We start from the raw sequence: 16403 nt of genomic DNA, 5'->3' as shown, positions 1-16403 counted from the left end.
TCATTCTCAAAGAACATGCTCCCCCCAGGGGTCGGGGTGGGGGAGCAGTCTGGACTGGATCAGATGAAGGGGCTTACCTCATAGTTAACTTTCAAGTGAGTTTTAGACACTGCCCTTTCAAAAGTTCTTGAGTGATTTTTATCATCTAAGTAAGCGCTCGTGATGGAATTACTCTCCAGCCCTCACTCCTTCGCAACCTGTAGCAACTCAAAAAACATATTCACAAAATATATTACACTTTGTATCACCCATAGGTATATAGGAGTTCCCTGGTGATACAGTGGTTAAGAATCTGCCTGCCAATGCAGGGGACACAGGTTCAATCCCTGGTCCAGGAAGATTCCACATGCCTAGGGGCAAATATGGAGAAGGCAATGGCACCCCACTCCAGTACTCTTGCCTGGAAAATCCCATGGATGGAGGAGCCTGGAAGGCTGCAGTCCATGGGGTCGCTGAGGGTCGGACACGACTGAGCGACTTCCCTTTCGCTTTCACTTTCATGCATTGGAGAAGGAAATGGCAAGCCACTCCAGTCTTGCCTGGAGAATCCCAGGGACGGGGGAGCCTGATGGGCTTCCATCTATGGGGTCGCACAGAGTCGGACACGACTGAAGCGACTTAGCAGCAGCAGCAGCAGCAGCAGCATCAGGGGCAAATAAGCCAGTGTACCACAGCTACTGAGCCCATGCTTTGGAGCCCACATGATGCAACAAGAGAAGCCACCACAATGAGAAGCCTGAGCACCACAAACCAGAGTATTCCCCACTCGCTGCAACTAAAGAAATCACACACACAGTAATGAAGACCCTGCATGGCCAAAAATAAATAAGTAATAAAAATAAAAAACATTTATTCCTTTCCTTTCCCTTCATTATGTGAAGTAATTTGACTTTCTCAGCCCCTGCTCCGATACAGCCCCAAACTCGGCATGCTATAATCAACACTGGACCATTTCACTTTCATCCTTTCTCTTTGCCCTCAAGAGGAAGGTGGCAATACAGAGATTTATCCTCCTCGCATACCCTATGTGAATTTTGCCTCACTCCCTTGGACACCAGAAGTATCTATAGGCATTGAGTTAAAAGGATCTTTTTCATCTGTTGCATGCTTACGTGTCTGAGAGAGAGAGAGAGAGAGACGCATCTAGCACAATGCCTGGCCTGTGAGCTGTGTCAAAATATGGTGGCTACCCTTCCCCCATCCCATGCTTCAGATTCTGAGGCCCCAGAGAGGAGAGAGATGCCATCCACCCCACCCAAGACCTCAGTCCAAAGAGGAAGAGCCAGACACTCACCTATGCTTCAGTGGAGATCTTTACCAAGTGTCGGCTACGGAAGCAGAGAGGAGGAATGTGGTATGACCTGGGGCTAGCATGAAGTGCTGGCACAGAAAGTGCCATTTGAGCTGTGTGTCTGAGGGTGCCTGGGCCAAGGGCGAGAGGCATCAGGTGGCTCACAGTGCCCAAAACAGTGTGGGTATGAGGGACAGGGCTGGGAGGTGACAGAGTTGGGACCAGACTGTGACTGGCCTGGAAAGCCGAGAGAAAGAATTTGGACTTCATCCTGTAGGCAGGAACGAGCCCTCAGAGGTTTTATAAGCAGAGGAGTAACCTGATCAGAGCTGTGTTTAAGGAAGATTAATTAAAAATCATGTCTGGTGTGTTTAATTCCTAGCTAGCCCTGGGCTTTGGAAGAGACAGGAGAGGAAGACAACAAGGCCCCAATGAACAGGCACTTCACAAAATACTGTCCAATAAACATATAAAAAGATGTCCAGTGCTACTGAGATGCAAATTAAAGCAACAATGAGATACCATATTTGGCCTATCAAATTAGCAGGGATTAAAAACACTTGATGCTGTGGAGGGTTTTTTGTGAGACCATCCTTAGTGCCCACTGTGGGGAGGAGGGGTTGCGACAGCCGCAAATCTCTCTGACCTTTCGGAAGGGCGGCTGGATAAGAGATGCAAGAAGCTTGTTAAAAGTGCACGTTGTGTGACCCAGAAATTCCACTTCTACGTATTTATTATCCTAAAGAAATCATTGTTGATGGGAGCAAAAATGTTTGCCCCAAAGTGCCCCCACCCCATGTGTTACTGATAAAAGCCTATTACTGGATCGAATGGGAAAACTGAAAACTGTCTGAAGGCAGCCTCTGATGCTAGACTTCAACATTTCTGAATCCTCAAAGGTTGCAGGTGGGAGAGAAAACCACAATTTCTTTTTTTAAACTGCCCATGGGGTGTTGCCGAAGTCTCTAAAGGGAGCCGCTGAAATTTTCCCTGGGGGCAGACGATGCCTTTGTTCCTTTAGGGAGCCTCAAGCAGACCTCTTGGTCATGGAGATGTACCTCAAGAACCTATTCATTAGGAGGCCTTGACTCCAAATGCAGATGCTCTAAGCAGCGCTGGTAGCCATTCTGTTTAATAATGTAAAATGCCGGCCTTGCCTTGGGCTGGGCGGCATCTCTGTAGAATCTCTTGTGATGGTAAATGATTTCAGCTTCCTTTGGCCAGGCTTTGAAACAGCTTGGGGGCAGGTGGGGTGGGGATTGGTGACAACCCTGGCAATGGAATAGAAAGGACAGAAGAGAAGACGCTTGAGTCTGAGGAGGATAGGGTCCCAGCAAAACGTGGCGGCAGCCTGGATTAAAGACCCAACCACCAGCAGTGATCCCTGGGAAAGGGCAAAGACTCAGAGCCTTGAGGATGCTACCAATTGGAACTTCCCCATGCCAATGTGATCCCACGGAGAAGGCAATGGCATCCCACTCCAGTACTCTTGCCTGGAAAATCCCATGGATGGAGGAGCCTGGTAGGCTGCAGTCCATGGGGTCGCTAAGAGTCGGACACGACTGAGCGACTTCCCTTTCACTTTTCACTTTCATGCATTGGAGAAGGAAATGGCAACCCACTCCAGTGTTCTTGCCTGGAGAGTCCCAGGGACGGGGGAGCCTGGTGGGCTGCCGTCTATGGGGTCGCACAGAGTCGGACACAACTGAAGCGACTTAGCAGTAATGTGATACCAAGAGAGCATTTCAAGTGGTACATGGAGGGAAAAGAAGTTTGATACTTGCTTAGGGTGAAGTTTAAGTTTTAAAAGGTGGTGGTGGAGCACTGATAGAAAGATCCATGTTAGAGGAAATACTAGGATAGGTGAAATATGAATACAGCAAGTCTTGAAGGTGGTTGCAATTCGCTAAAGTTTGGGGAAAGTTATTCTGTGTGTCTTGAGGTCACTGGTAAAGTTGGTCAACTGTGAGAGTGAAAGCAGCTCTTTTGCCCCTTTCCTGTTTACCCACTTCTGTCCCCCTCTAACCTTAAGAACCTAATTATAGAAATGAGATCACTAGGCAATTTAACCTAACTCCTGACTTCTGCTCTCCTGAATGCACATTATGTCTTGCCTAACCTGTTGATTGTTTTCCTAGATCTACCCACAACAGCCCCCTAAGGAATCCTGCAGGCAGATAACGAGGGCAAGATAACATCTGAAGAGAGTCAGCCAGTCTGCACACAACAGACATTGATGCAGAACCCAACCTCTTGCCTAGATGATTCACTGTCATGGCTGAACAGAATCTTGGGAGTTGGTCTCTGGACACGAGTCCACTTTCCCCCCAGATTGCCAGCTTTTCTGATTAAAGCACCTTTCTTTTCTACTGACACTTACCTCTTGAATTATTGGCTTTGGGGCAGTATTCAGTGTGCAGCCAAGCCTGAGCTCAGTAACAGCAGGCCAGGCTTAGTGGTGTGTTGTCTACACGTACCCAGGAGCACAGAAATGATCAAAGCAACATGCGGGCAGAAGTAGGGATGAGGATCAGAGGGGACAGAGACTGCAGGTGACAAAGGACAAGCAGAAGGGCAGAATCCCCAGGACAGGAGCATTGTGAGTTCAGGGAGGAATCTTAGGCACCTTTGGACACCCAGATGGACTCTCAGATAAAGGCTGTTAAGAGTGATCGTGAAAGGCTAGAGAACTTGGAGATGCTCGGGTCTTAAATGCATAGGATATTCAGGCAGATGGTCAGGCAACCATTCAACATTATGGTTTACAAGTGTTTTGATGATGTAGAGAGATATCAGGGAGAGATTGTGGAGTGAAAAAAAGGAACAAAAAATTGTAGTACAATATGACTTCGATTGTCTTAAAAAAAAAAAAAAAAACTAGAAGGAAATACACCAAACATTATTATCAGTGAATGTCACCTGGGTGGAAACCTGGAAGAAGAGCCCTGGTTTGCCAGTCAGAGAAGTTCAAAGGACAGCCATGATTGAGTCAGGGATGGAAGAAATAGAAGTTTACCAGGCAATTTCATTGTCATTCCAGGAAGCGGAAGAGTATGCAAAGGCCAAGGATGTGAGAAGTCTAACATGCTGGGTCACAGATGCTGGTCAAGATCAGATCTCTGTGACTTCTCAGAGACCTCTAGGCACTGAATGGAGGATCTATTTATAGAGAGTTAGAAAAAGGGGGAGAGCAGTTAGAAGTTGATGACAGACATACAAGAGAGGTAACAAGGGTCTGCCCTCCTATGAGGCAGTGGAAAGAGAGGGAGCAGAGAACTCAGGAGATATCAAGGAGGTATGTGGACAAAAAATGTTGCCTGCCATTCCAATATACAAGGAATGTTGCTCACCCTTAAGCCATCAGTCACTGCAGCATCCTGCCCCCCTCCATGGTATGCCCTGAGGGGATTCAGGATGGAGAAAAATAGGACCTAGTTAGTTAAGATGCATAACTGAGGAATAATTTCACCGACCCCAGAAGCTTGTATCTTCCCATACAAAGAATAGCTCTATAATCATTAACTTGAAAAGATGTCTGAGGTTTTTTTTTTCTGATTATCAGCAATCTTTTGATGTTCAATTATGTATTTTTTTCCGACAAAAACTCCTATTTATCCTGGCTCCTCCCTTATGTCTTCAGAGCAGTTCCTCAGAGAGGTTGAGAGGCTGTCTCCGTGACTATAGTCCTCAGTGGTGGTGGTGCTTAGTCACTCCATCATGTCCAACTCTTTGCAACCCCATGGACTGTAGCCATGGACAGAGGGTGAGATGGTTGGATGGCATCACCAACTCAATGGATATGAGTTTGAGCAAACTCTGGAAGTTGGTGATGGACAGGGAAGCCTGGCGTGCTGCAGTCGATGGGGTCACAAAGAGTTGGACACGACTGAGTGACTGAACTGAACTGGACTGTAGCCCACCAGGCTCCTCTGTCTGTGGGATTTCCCAGGCAAGAATACTGGAGTGGGTTGCCATTTCCTTCTCCAGGAGATCTTCCTGACCCAAGGATTGAACCTGAGTCTCCTGTTCTTCCTGCATTGGCAGGCAGAATCTTTACCACTGGGTCACCTGGGAGAGCCTCAGTAAGGTCCCAGATAAAACATAACTCACAACCTTCATGTTTAAGGTTGTGCATTTTTCTTCAGTTGCTAGGTCTAACAAATTGTTATGTGGGTGAGGGGAGGGTGGCCTGAAGGTGGACTCCCAAGTCTCTGTGAGGGTTCCAACTCTTGGTTGGAAGCAGGAGGTCTGACTCGAGGCACAGCTGATGCAGGGCCACACCAAGAGAAGGCAGAAGCACTGCTCACATTCTTACAGCTTCAGTAGCAATGAAGAAACAGAGTTCCTCCCAACACCACCGATTAGGAGGGTCTCAGGTAAGGACTCTGATTGGCTAGCTTAGGTCACGTGTATACCCTCTGTGGCCAAGCAAACTGGATCTATTACCCAAAGAAAGAGAAAAGGGGGTGCAGAGAGGATAAAACTAATAATCACCATATATTCTCTGAACTCAACTACTAGAATTAAGGTGAAGTCTCCCCTCTCTGCCCCTCTACAGCCTACCAAGAGGCTGTGCTGCACCAAAGAACATTTCCCTCTGAACATATCTGTCTCCAGGAGCAGCAGTGGGAAGGATCCGGGCTGTCTGATCCATAGGTTGGGCCCCAGCATGGAGCACAGCATCTGGCATGTAAGCCAGGCCTTTGCAAATGCTGACTGCGTGGATGGCTTACATTTGAAGTGCTCCTTGCGCTTTACAAGTGCTTTTCACATCTGTTACATCACTGAAGCCACACTACTGATCTGTAGGGGGTTCTCAAGGCCTCCATTGGATAGGTGGGGAAGCTGAGATTCTAAGAAAGGGGAATGGCCAGTATAAATGTGTATACGTATATGTATATGACAGGGCTGGGGTGTGGTCTTGGACATTCTGCTGTCAAGACAGTGGTGCCCAATTCTAATTCCTTGTTTTGAGCCTGAACTCTCTGGCTGCAGTTTCCTCACCTGCATCGCATAGAGGCTGGACTAGAAGGCCTCTGAGGGCCCTTCCAGCCATAGCATTCTGTCAGTGGCTGGCTGGCGCTCCCCCGCCCCCCTCACACCACCACTGCGGCCGCTGCCTCACGCCTGGGATCTGCCCCTAGGAGGATAAACGATGCTTGGGAGCAGGGGCAGGGAGAGGTGACGGTGCTGGCCAGGCCCCAGTGGAGGCTGAGCAGTTAGAGGACTCATTAGATGTTAATGAACTGCAATTGAGTGTATTGATTACCTCTCAAATCATTTCCTCCTAATTTATTCCTCCAGGGTCAGCAGGCCCTTGGTTTCCCTAGGCTTTCTGCCCACCTTCCTAACCAAACAGTTAAGGGCTTCAGGTGGGGCTGCCAGGCTCAAGGGGTTGAAGGGGGCAGCAGAAGGGGAAACACTAAGATATGAGCCCCGCTTCTGCCTCGCTGCTCATTTCACCTGCATTTCTCACCTGGTCAGGACCAGTTTCCTCCTAGCAGTGCTGTCCACAGGGCCCCACACTTAGTGTTTCTGCTGTTTCTGCTTCAAAATTCTTAATTTTTGTCAAAAGGTCCTGCATTTTTATTCTGCAATGGGGCCTTGCAAATCATATAGTATATAGTCATGGGCAGAGGACTAAATGGTTGGATGGCATCACCGATTCAACAGACATGAACTTGGGAAAACTCCAGGAGATGGTGCAGGATGGAGGAGCTTGGCATGCTGTAGTCCAGGAGGTTGCAAAGAGTTGGACATGACTTAGCTACTGAACAACAACAACAACATAGGATTGAACGTAGTCAGGTAACTGGCGCCCACTAGAGCATGCAAAATGGCAGTCCTGGCTATCAGGTCCTTTTTAAGCCAATGGAGTTTGGTCCCTTGGATTGATGCCCAGAGATGGGAATACACTTGCCCAAAGTCACATAGCCCAGCTAGTCAGTGGCAGTGTGAGGACCAGAACACAGACTGGCTTTAATTTTTCTCTTCTATAGACTCACTCCAGATCTCAAGACCCCCCAAGCTTCTCTAGAACAAGTCTTTGGACTAGATCGCTTCTGTCACCCTTATTTGACAAATGAGCTTGTAAATGCTCATGGCTGGAAATCTTTGATGAGCTTCAGCCCTCCCACCACCACTCCCATTGGATGAGACAGGCTCTTTCTAGCTTCCCTCCTAGGTGCCCATGTTTGCTTACCTCCAGTGTCAGAGAGCTCATTACCTCACATGACAGACCACTGTTAGACACCTATAAGTTTTAGGAAAGCGCTTTAAGAAAAGCATATAACAGTTTACCTCCTTATAGTATTTTCCCTTTGGTACTAGTTAGCCTCTTGAGAAACACCTAGAATTAAGTCAGCACCATCTCTTCTCAACATCCCCAAGTTGGAAGCCAGCAGGGCAGCTTTTCCAAAGATGGGGAGTAGTGGAGGCAATCTGTCCATCTTGGGCTCCATTAGCCCAAGCCATCAGAGTGTCCACTGGGGAGGCATAGAAAGGGGCATTACTGTTGAGATCATTTGGTTTGTGGAAAAGCCTCTGGCCAGGAGCCAGTGCCCTTGGATATGAGGAGTACGGTAAGCTATGGGGCTGTGAGATTTCCCAGTTCCCCCACCCTACTGTGAAGTCTGCCTGGGTTTGTCACAAAAATGACACAGAAGGAATGGAAACTAGGGCACCGGAGGGCCCTGGAGGCCTCAAAAGTGTTTTTTAGGGAGAAGGACACATTCGTGCTGCCTCTCTTTCCCAATGGATGGAGAGCCTATGGGCTGGAGTTGCAACAGGAGGCCTCCAGTGGTTCTGCTCCTGGAAGGGCTGCCTGACTGTGAGGTGTGGGTTGCATCTGAGTAGGTGCCATAGATAGTTCTCTGGCCCCATGTGTTCCACCTTGGCTGCTCATTAAAACCATCTGGGAGCTGTTTAAAAGCACCTGTGCTCAGTCACATCTCCAGAGACTTAAATTTTATCAGTTTGAGATGTAGTCCAGGCATCATCATTTTGAAACAGTTCCCCTGTGAGTCTAATGTGCAGCTGAGGCTGGGAACCATTCACCTAAAGCAGAGTTTCTCCAACTTTAATGTAAAGACTATGCAGGGATCTCTGTTGAATGAGGATTCAGATTCAGTAGGTCTGGGGTGGGGCCTGGGAAAGCTTCCAGGGAATGTCCCTGTTGCCCACTCCAGATAGCACTCAGATGTGTCTAAAACAAGAGTGCCCCTGGATGTCTCTGAAGTCTGGGATTCAGAAGAGTGGGGCCTGAAGCTTGGAGATGGTCTTGACCTCTGAGGATGCTGCAAGCTTTTGTGGTATGAGAAGCTAGGCTCAGCTCATCTAGACAAGTTTTAGGTTTGGTCCCAAGCCAGCAGTAAGGGCCAAGTAAGAGGATACTTATCGTCAGCACAGGAAGCTCTGTGAGCCAGTCTTTTGGCGTTCAGAATTTGCATCTAGAAGCCAGTCCCAGTCTTCTTATTCATTGATCCAAGGAGGCTAGGCATACACCGGTCCACTCCCCCTTCCAATGGTCAGCACCACTGGAACCCCAGATCCTCTACCACCCTTAGGAGTGAAGTGCCTTTGAGCCTCCTTCAATCCCCCTAAACCTAGCCCCCAAGTCAGGCCTCTGGTGGCATTGAGTTGCAGAGGGCCCAGATGTACCTTGCTTTGCTTTCTTGGGCTGTCACTCTTCTCAGGGGCCAATTAAGCCAGTGTTTTGTCCCTGGGCAGTGAAGGCAGGCGTCCCTGGCACTCTTCCGCTCCACACTCCATTTCTTCATTAGCTGTCTCCAGACAGCCCATGTAAAGTTGGCATTTCATGCTCAATATTCTTGATGCAAGTGGAACATCAGAACCTCAGCAGGGTGGACACATGGAGACTAAGTGAGGCTCTGGCTGAAGGAGCTATCTTCTCCAAGCAAGGAATCAACAAAGCTCCTTTTGCAAGGCTGTCTCGTATTATTATTGTCATTATTTTTGTTGTTGTTGTTATTTTCTTCTGTTGCATCTAAGTACAAATAATAAGTCGTGTCTTGCTTTCTTACATATATTTCATCATCTTCTCGCCGATAGCAATCTTTGCTTCTTGTTATAATAAATATTGATTGGCACTGTTAGGAGGCATTAAGGCTTTAAGCTTCTGGCTGCCTGCTCCCTGGCTCACAACGTGGGTGTTAGGGAAGAAGATTGTATTATCTCCTCACACACCTGTTTTGCCATTCACTTCACTCCTGCAGCAAAACTTGGGCTATTAATGCCATGGGGAATTGGCTTTCCTGTAATGTCACTTTCTCTCTCTACTTTTTTTATGGCTCCAGAGAAAAACAGTTTTCTGGTCTGCCAGCCCTGGGCTGTTACCATCCACACAACTCCCTAGGGCCCAGGTGAAGAGAGGATATGCATGATCCTCCACTCATGTGTTCATTCGTTCTTTTGTTCTGTCATCAAACATTTGTCAAGCACCTACTGTGGGACCAGCCCATGGCTGCGCCCATAAATGCAGAGCTCCATGGGACACTCCCTGGCCTACCAGGGCTCCTGTTCTGGTGGGGCAATGATCCCTTTACAGAACCATCAGCATGATAGCAGGAAGGCAGAGGCACCACGGAGTGGTGCAGCAGAGGTAAGGGAGATGTCAACTTCCTGGAGAGGACGCTATTGAGCCTCAATCTTAAAGCTCACAAAGGACTGAAATGTCATTGTGTCCCTATTAAATGTTCCTTCAAGACCAATCTGAGGCTCTCAAGAAATGAATGGTCCCGAGAGGGGAGGACATGTGCCCAGAGCACTATCCACCTCTGGTTTGAATCCTGGCCCTGCGACTGACCCACCGTGTGAACTGGGACAGGCTGCAATCCCTCTCTGGCCTCTGAAAAGTGAAAGTGTTAGTCACTCAGTAGTATCTGACTCTTTTCAACTCCATGGCTGTAGCCCGTCAGGCTCCTCTGGCGATGGAATTCTCCAGGCAAGAATACTGGAGTGGGTTACCATTCCCTTCCCCAGGGGATCTTCCCAACCAAGGGATAGAATCTGGGTCTCCTGCATTGCAGGCAGATTCTTTACTGTCTGAGCCACCAGGGAATGACATATCAGCCCCACCACCTCTTAGAACTAGGCATATCCACATCCCTCCACCAGGGGCAGGTCCTCTAGGAGGTAGAAACCACCACAGAGTGGCTTCTCTCCTGGGTGGAAGATGTCTGTGACGATGGCTCTGTCCTGGTACAGAGAGAGGCAGATCCTTGCACTCAGAGGGCTTCAACACCGATAGGAAGAAAGGAGTGAGCAGACAGCAACTCTGACCTCCAAAGAAAGTCCAGGCCTGCCAGCATTGGGCCCTTGGCAAAAGTAGGAGGAGAAAAGAAGGAGCATTCATGGAGACAAGCAAAATGGAAGGCGTATCCACATGCATGACGGCATTAACTCTCTAAGCTAACTCTGTGAAGCAGAAGGAAGCATACCCACTTTGCCAGTGAGGAGCCTGCCGTGTAGCTAGGTTTGGCTAACACAGCAGCGTGCAATGCGATGCGGACAGGCTTGAGCTCTGGCTCAGACTTCAGCCGGGTTTGAAGCCTGGCTCAACATCTTATTCGCTGGGAGACCTTGGACAAGTTCTTTAACCTCCACTTTCCTTGACTCTAAAATGGACGTAATAATACTGCCAACCATGCTGAGTATTAAATGAGATAATATATGAAAATAACTTGGCTGGCACATAGAAAGTGTTCAAAAATCATTGTAACTACTGCCTGAGGTCAGAGTCACTGCACGGCAGGGCTACAATTGAACCTGAGGCTGATACTGAAGTCAGTGTCCTGTGTGTGGCCCTGGGTCCTCACGTCCCTGCTTGCTCACTGAAACCACCACTCTAACTTTTCTATTGAGCTCGGCTGAGTGAAGCAGCACTTAGGGACTCCTTCCGCCTGGTGGACCCATTGAAACTGGATGCTAGACTTCAATGCAGAGCCATAAATGTTGGAAGGAAGGAAGCAAAGCAGGGCTAGAGGTGATGGACATTTCTGGGAGGAGAAGGGCAGCTATTTCAGAGACTGCTCTCAGGATTACCATCTAATATCCACTCTCCACCTCTTCTCTAGTGACAATGCCTCAATGTTATCCATGGTGGCAATGCCTCACCAGAAGACTATGTTTTCTAGCTTCTCATATGACATGTGACTAAATTCTAATCAATGAAATAGAAAATGAATGTGGGACTTCTAAAGAGGCTGCTTGGAAGCTGACTCAGCTAGGATGCGTGCCCTTTCTGTTATCTAGAATGGTGATGTGATGACTGGAGCTCCAGCAGCCATTTTGAACCCTGATGAGACCTGAAAAATTAAGCTGGTGGTAGGATGTTAGAACAGAAAGCTGGAAGGACTCAAGGTCCTTGATGACTTCACAGGGCCACTGCACCATCCCTGAACTGCCTGCCTCCAGGCTTCTTGCACATGAGACTATAAACCACTGTGTATTTAATGCAATTTCTGATTCAGAAAGCTTCATGGGGAAGGAATAATTTTCATGGACTCCTAGGATAAGTTATTCAGGCAGAAGAAACAGGTAGTCTAAGCCTTGGGAGTTTGAAATGTGTGACAGTTGATAGAGTTGGCAGGGGTAACCAAGAAGGTGGGATATAGAGTGGACACCCTGGGTTCTGGCCACAGAAGCCTCCTGGCTAAACACACCATACACTCACTCCATAGTGTGGCCACCTGGCACCTCTTGAATAACTCTTGGACAAGCAGCTTTCATTCTAATTGTTCATGAACTCATCTTTTCCTTTAGAGTGAATCAGAATTAATACTATTTTCAGGTAGCCAGGTGTTATGATCTCCATTTCCCAGATGAGGAAACTGAGGATTTAGGAGGTATATTGGCCTGACCTAGGTTACACAGCTAGTTATGCCAGAGCTGGGATTTGAATCCAGGTGGGCCTGGGTCCATTGCCCTTTTCTACTACTGGTTCTCAAACTCTAGCATACAGCAGAGTCACCAGAAGGGCTTGTTAAAACACAGATTGCTGGATCCTACCCCAAAGTCAGATGCAGTAGGTCTGGGACAGAGTCAAGAGTCTGCATGCTAATAAGGTCCCAGGGGATGCTGATGCTGCTTGCCTGCAGACTTACTTGGAAAACCACTAGGTTGGAGCATTGCTGGGACAGGAATCTCCTTGTGACAGGTGTGGAGTAGGTGCCTGCAGGTTCAAGCTGAGAGTAACAGGAAGCGGGCTGGCACAGAGAAGCAGGGAAGGCAGGCAAGCAGGAGAGCCTGGGCAGACCTGAAGATCTGAGAGAGAAAGGGAGGAGTGAGGAGCATGCCTGGTCCCCTGGGTCCTGGGGCCACCTGAGGCTCTTTGGTGGTTAGGGTGCTGGCCTGAGCGTGTGGGCAGCCTGGGGCCAGCGAGGGGACGGTTTTCGCCTTCGTTAGTGAGCCCCTCTCCTCACACCACCTTCTCTGCAGTGAAAAGGAAATAACTTTATAGCTTGGCTGAGTTTGGCAGACAGTCTTCATAGGACACTAGGGGACTGGGGAGAGGCCAGCAAGGCCACACTGGCTTCCACCACTCTTCTGAGTGTCATGAGGAAGCCCTGGACGATGTCACAGTCAAGCCTCTCCTTACTTGTCTAGGAATTCCTCTAATGCCAAGAAAGGCAGACTCAGGCAGCCTGCAGGAAGGAGCCTGAAACTCACCACTATCGTATGTTGGGGCCTTTCTGGGCTTCAGTTTGCTCATCTGTAGAATGAAAACTGGTGGCGCTGGTGGTAAAGAACCTGTCTGCCAGTGCAGGAGGCATAAGAGACACGGGTTCGATCCCTGGGTCAGGAAGACCCCCTGGAGGAGGGCATGGCAACCCACTCCACTATTTTTGTCTGGAGGATCCCATGGACAGAGGAGCCTGGCGGGCTATAGTTCATGGGGTCACAAAGAGTCGGGCGTGACTGAAGCGACTTAGCAGGCACACATGCACTCAGAATGAAAACGAACAGTCCTTGTCCATCCTTCCTACCTCTAACAGTGGTTCCTGAGGCTCCTACAAGACGAGATGCATGGAATACTTCCTTAAAAACCTCCACTACGTTCTCTGCTGACAGCCCAGAGTGGGCTGGCCCTGCGGCAGCTTCTCCCTCTTGCTATCAATAAGCTTCCCACCTTAACCCTGACTTTCCTGGACGCCTATCACCCTTCCCTGGGTAGCCCATCGAGGCACTGTGACTTAGCGAAAGGGTGTTTCCTCTGGAGCCCTGGAACTCCTGAGCCCTCATATCTACTGTCTGCCAGGCCAGGATGGGTGGCACCTGAGCTGAGCCCAGGCCCAGCAGGAATGCTGAGAATTCCAAACTGTCCAGCTGCCAGCGGGTTGCTGCTGAAATACAAACACACCACCTTTAGTCCCTGGGCTGGATTTCTTCGGCTCCTTGGCTCCCAGCCTCCAGAAGGGCTAACGCTGGCCCACTGGGAGGAGAGACAGGATGAGGAACATTTTCGTAGACCAGGAACTGATCTGAATCTCATTGCAAAGCTTCAACCAGATGTGAGAGATTCCAGAAGCCCCCAAGAGGTTGCTTGAACTGAAGACTACGGTGTAAATATTTTCCTACACATGCATTCAAGGGGGTTTTATTTTTGTGTCTTAACAGTTGTGCCCTGTTGGCTTGTCAGTTTTCAGGCTCTAAATTCCTAGAGGGCAGGGAATAGATTTGCAGGAATGAGGAATTGAAAATAGTGATGATGGAGATGACAGTGATGAGGATTATCGTGTTGGGGTTGATGCTGGTGGGCAGACTAAGGAGATTTCAGGAAGAGGCGGTGAGGGGAGAGGTGGAGGGGACAGAAGTGGAGGGGAGAGGGAGGTGGGTATGAGGATGATGTAGATGGAAACGGTGAGTGAGAAAGTAATGAAGGTAATGATCTGAGTTGTCTCTATCCCTCTGAAGGCTTTTTCTTTTCTTTTTAATTTTCCCTCTTCTTTTTATATTTATCTCTTTCCCCTTTCAGAACCTCCTTCAGGCCAGGGACTGTGCCTCGCTCACCTTGGTGTTCTAGTACCTAGCCCAGTACCCTGCACAGAGAGGGTGTCCACAGTGCCTGCTGAGGAATGGAGGCGTGAGAGTGGCATGGGCAGGAGACATTGCAAGGAGGGTCATGGTGCCCAGAAAGAAGCAGCCACTTTGGAGCCTCCTGCACAGGGCAGAGGCTCCCAGAGATGAGACGCGGGCTGTCCCCAGAGGCACAGCAGATGGTGCCGCATGCCAGTGGTGGGTGCTGAATGAGGCCCGTGGTCCTGGGCCCAGGGGCCCTCCGCCAGGCAGCAGCAGCAGCAGCAGATTTGGGGATTTGTTGATTTGCTGAGCCTGCCTGCTGGGTGCAGCCTGTTTTTCCATAATCATCTTTTGTCTGGCTGAACAATAGAGGTGAGGGGGGCAGCCAGGCAGGTGGGACAGAGCTTGACAGGAGCGAGGAAGAGGAGAGGAGCCTCCCACACTGCTTCCAGCCAGACGCCCCCCTCCAGGCCTCCCTTTGCAACTCAGGCCCTCGGCTACAGCCCCCACGGTGACCCCAGAGGCTGTGGAGAATCATCAAGGCCCCACCCCCACCAGGCCTGGCTCACATACCTCCCCACACACCTCTTTCCCTCAGAAGCTTCCCGGCTTTTGATAAATGCGGGCCGCTTCAGCCCCCAAGGAAGGCAGACCGCTCCTGGGAGGAGCCTGTCGACATTCGACACTCCGGGAGAAGGATGGCTGGCTGGGGAGCCAGGGTGGGGGCGGGGGCAGCAGCCCAATTCCCTGTAGAACAAAAAGAGATTTCTCTCTCCCTTGCACCAGCTGCTGAGTCCCCAGCCCTGGCTCGATCATTTTTCAAATTGCAATAAATTAACATTTTCTGGAGCAAGAAAACCACACAGAGAGGCCTAATTACCAAATTTGGGGATGGCCTCCAGCCCCTCTGGGCCTGCTTCCCGCCCCCCCAGCTGGGGACTGGGGAGGACAGAGCCCAGGAGGAACAGCTTCTTCCATTTCACTCACACCTTTCCCTGGGCTGGCTGGCCCCCCTCCCCTGCTCCTTGCGCAGCCCTGCCTGTCACCTCCTCTTTGCTGACATTCTCTCCCACCCCACAGAATGTAGTGCACGCCTGATTCCTTCCCATTTGGCAGAAAGAGGGCCGAAGGCCCTGGGAAAAGCGGGAGGAGGGAGTGTAACATAGCTGGGCCTGGTGTAGGACCCCAAGGCAGAAGTTAGAAGTCCTGACACCCCAACTCTCCAAGCCTAAAATGGAGATGTGAAACTTACAAAGAAACCCACAGACTGTCTGGATTGCTCTGCTGGCTCGGTGGGGCAGGGACTCCCTATTGTAAACCTCCCAGGGAAGACATTCCAGGAAATAACTGCTCTCTGGAAGTTTTCCCTTATACACAAAATCCCTCCCTATTGAGATACACAAGTGTTCACTTATTCATGATGATGTGCTTGACACTGGCTGAGTGCTTACTGTGTGTCAAGCAGCATGCTAAGTGTTTTCTACGCATCATCTCACCAAATTCTCATGCCTCCACGTTGATGTCACCATCCCTGTGTGACAGATGCAGAAACTGAGGCTCAGAAAAGTGAAGTGACTTCTCCAAGCTCACACATCAGAAGGAGGTTTCCTATCCAGGCCTCCTGAGTGCCCAAGCAGGGCTTTCTTCTCCCTCAGCTGCCCCTGTTACCTTTCTCTGCCCCTCTATTCAGGGGCCCAGATACCTGCCATAGCTTTAGCCTGGAGCCCCTTTCTCCTCAGAATCAGAAATGTCCGCATACCTGAACCGGCTTCACTCTCCTGTTCCCAGCAGCCCTGTCAGGGATACCTGGTCCCCAGCCCTGGTAGTGGGGAGTGGGGATCTTGGCCTCAGGATAGAATGGAGGGCTGCCTGGAGCTGGAAGCAGTAAGAAGGCCAGAATGGTGGAAGGAATACACCTATACATGCACACACACACGGCCGGGTGGTGCTCAGGGCTTTGTCCCACGTGCAGATGAGTTGAGGTAAATATTTCAGAGTGGGACTGTTCTCTTGGCTTTTTTCTGAGGGCGGAAGGAAAAATGGGGAGTTCTGAGGCTGGGACCCCGGACTCCCT

The sequence above is a fragment of the Bubalus kerabau genome, chromosome X (assembly GCF_029407905.1).
Source record: "Bubalus kerabau isolate K-KA32 ecotype Philippines breed swamp buffalo chromosome X, PCC_UOA_SB_1v2, whole genome shotgun sequence".
NCBI lineage: Eukaryota > Metazoa > Chordata > Mammalia > Artiodactyla > Bovidae > Bubalus > Bubalus kerabau.
This window is presented reverse-complemented; position numbering follows the sequence as displayed.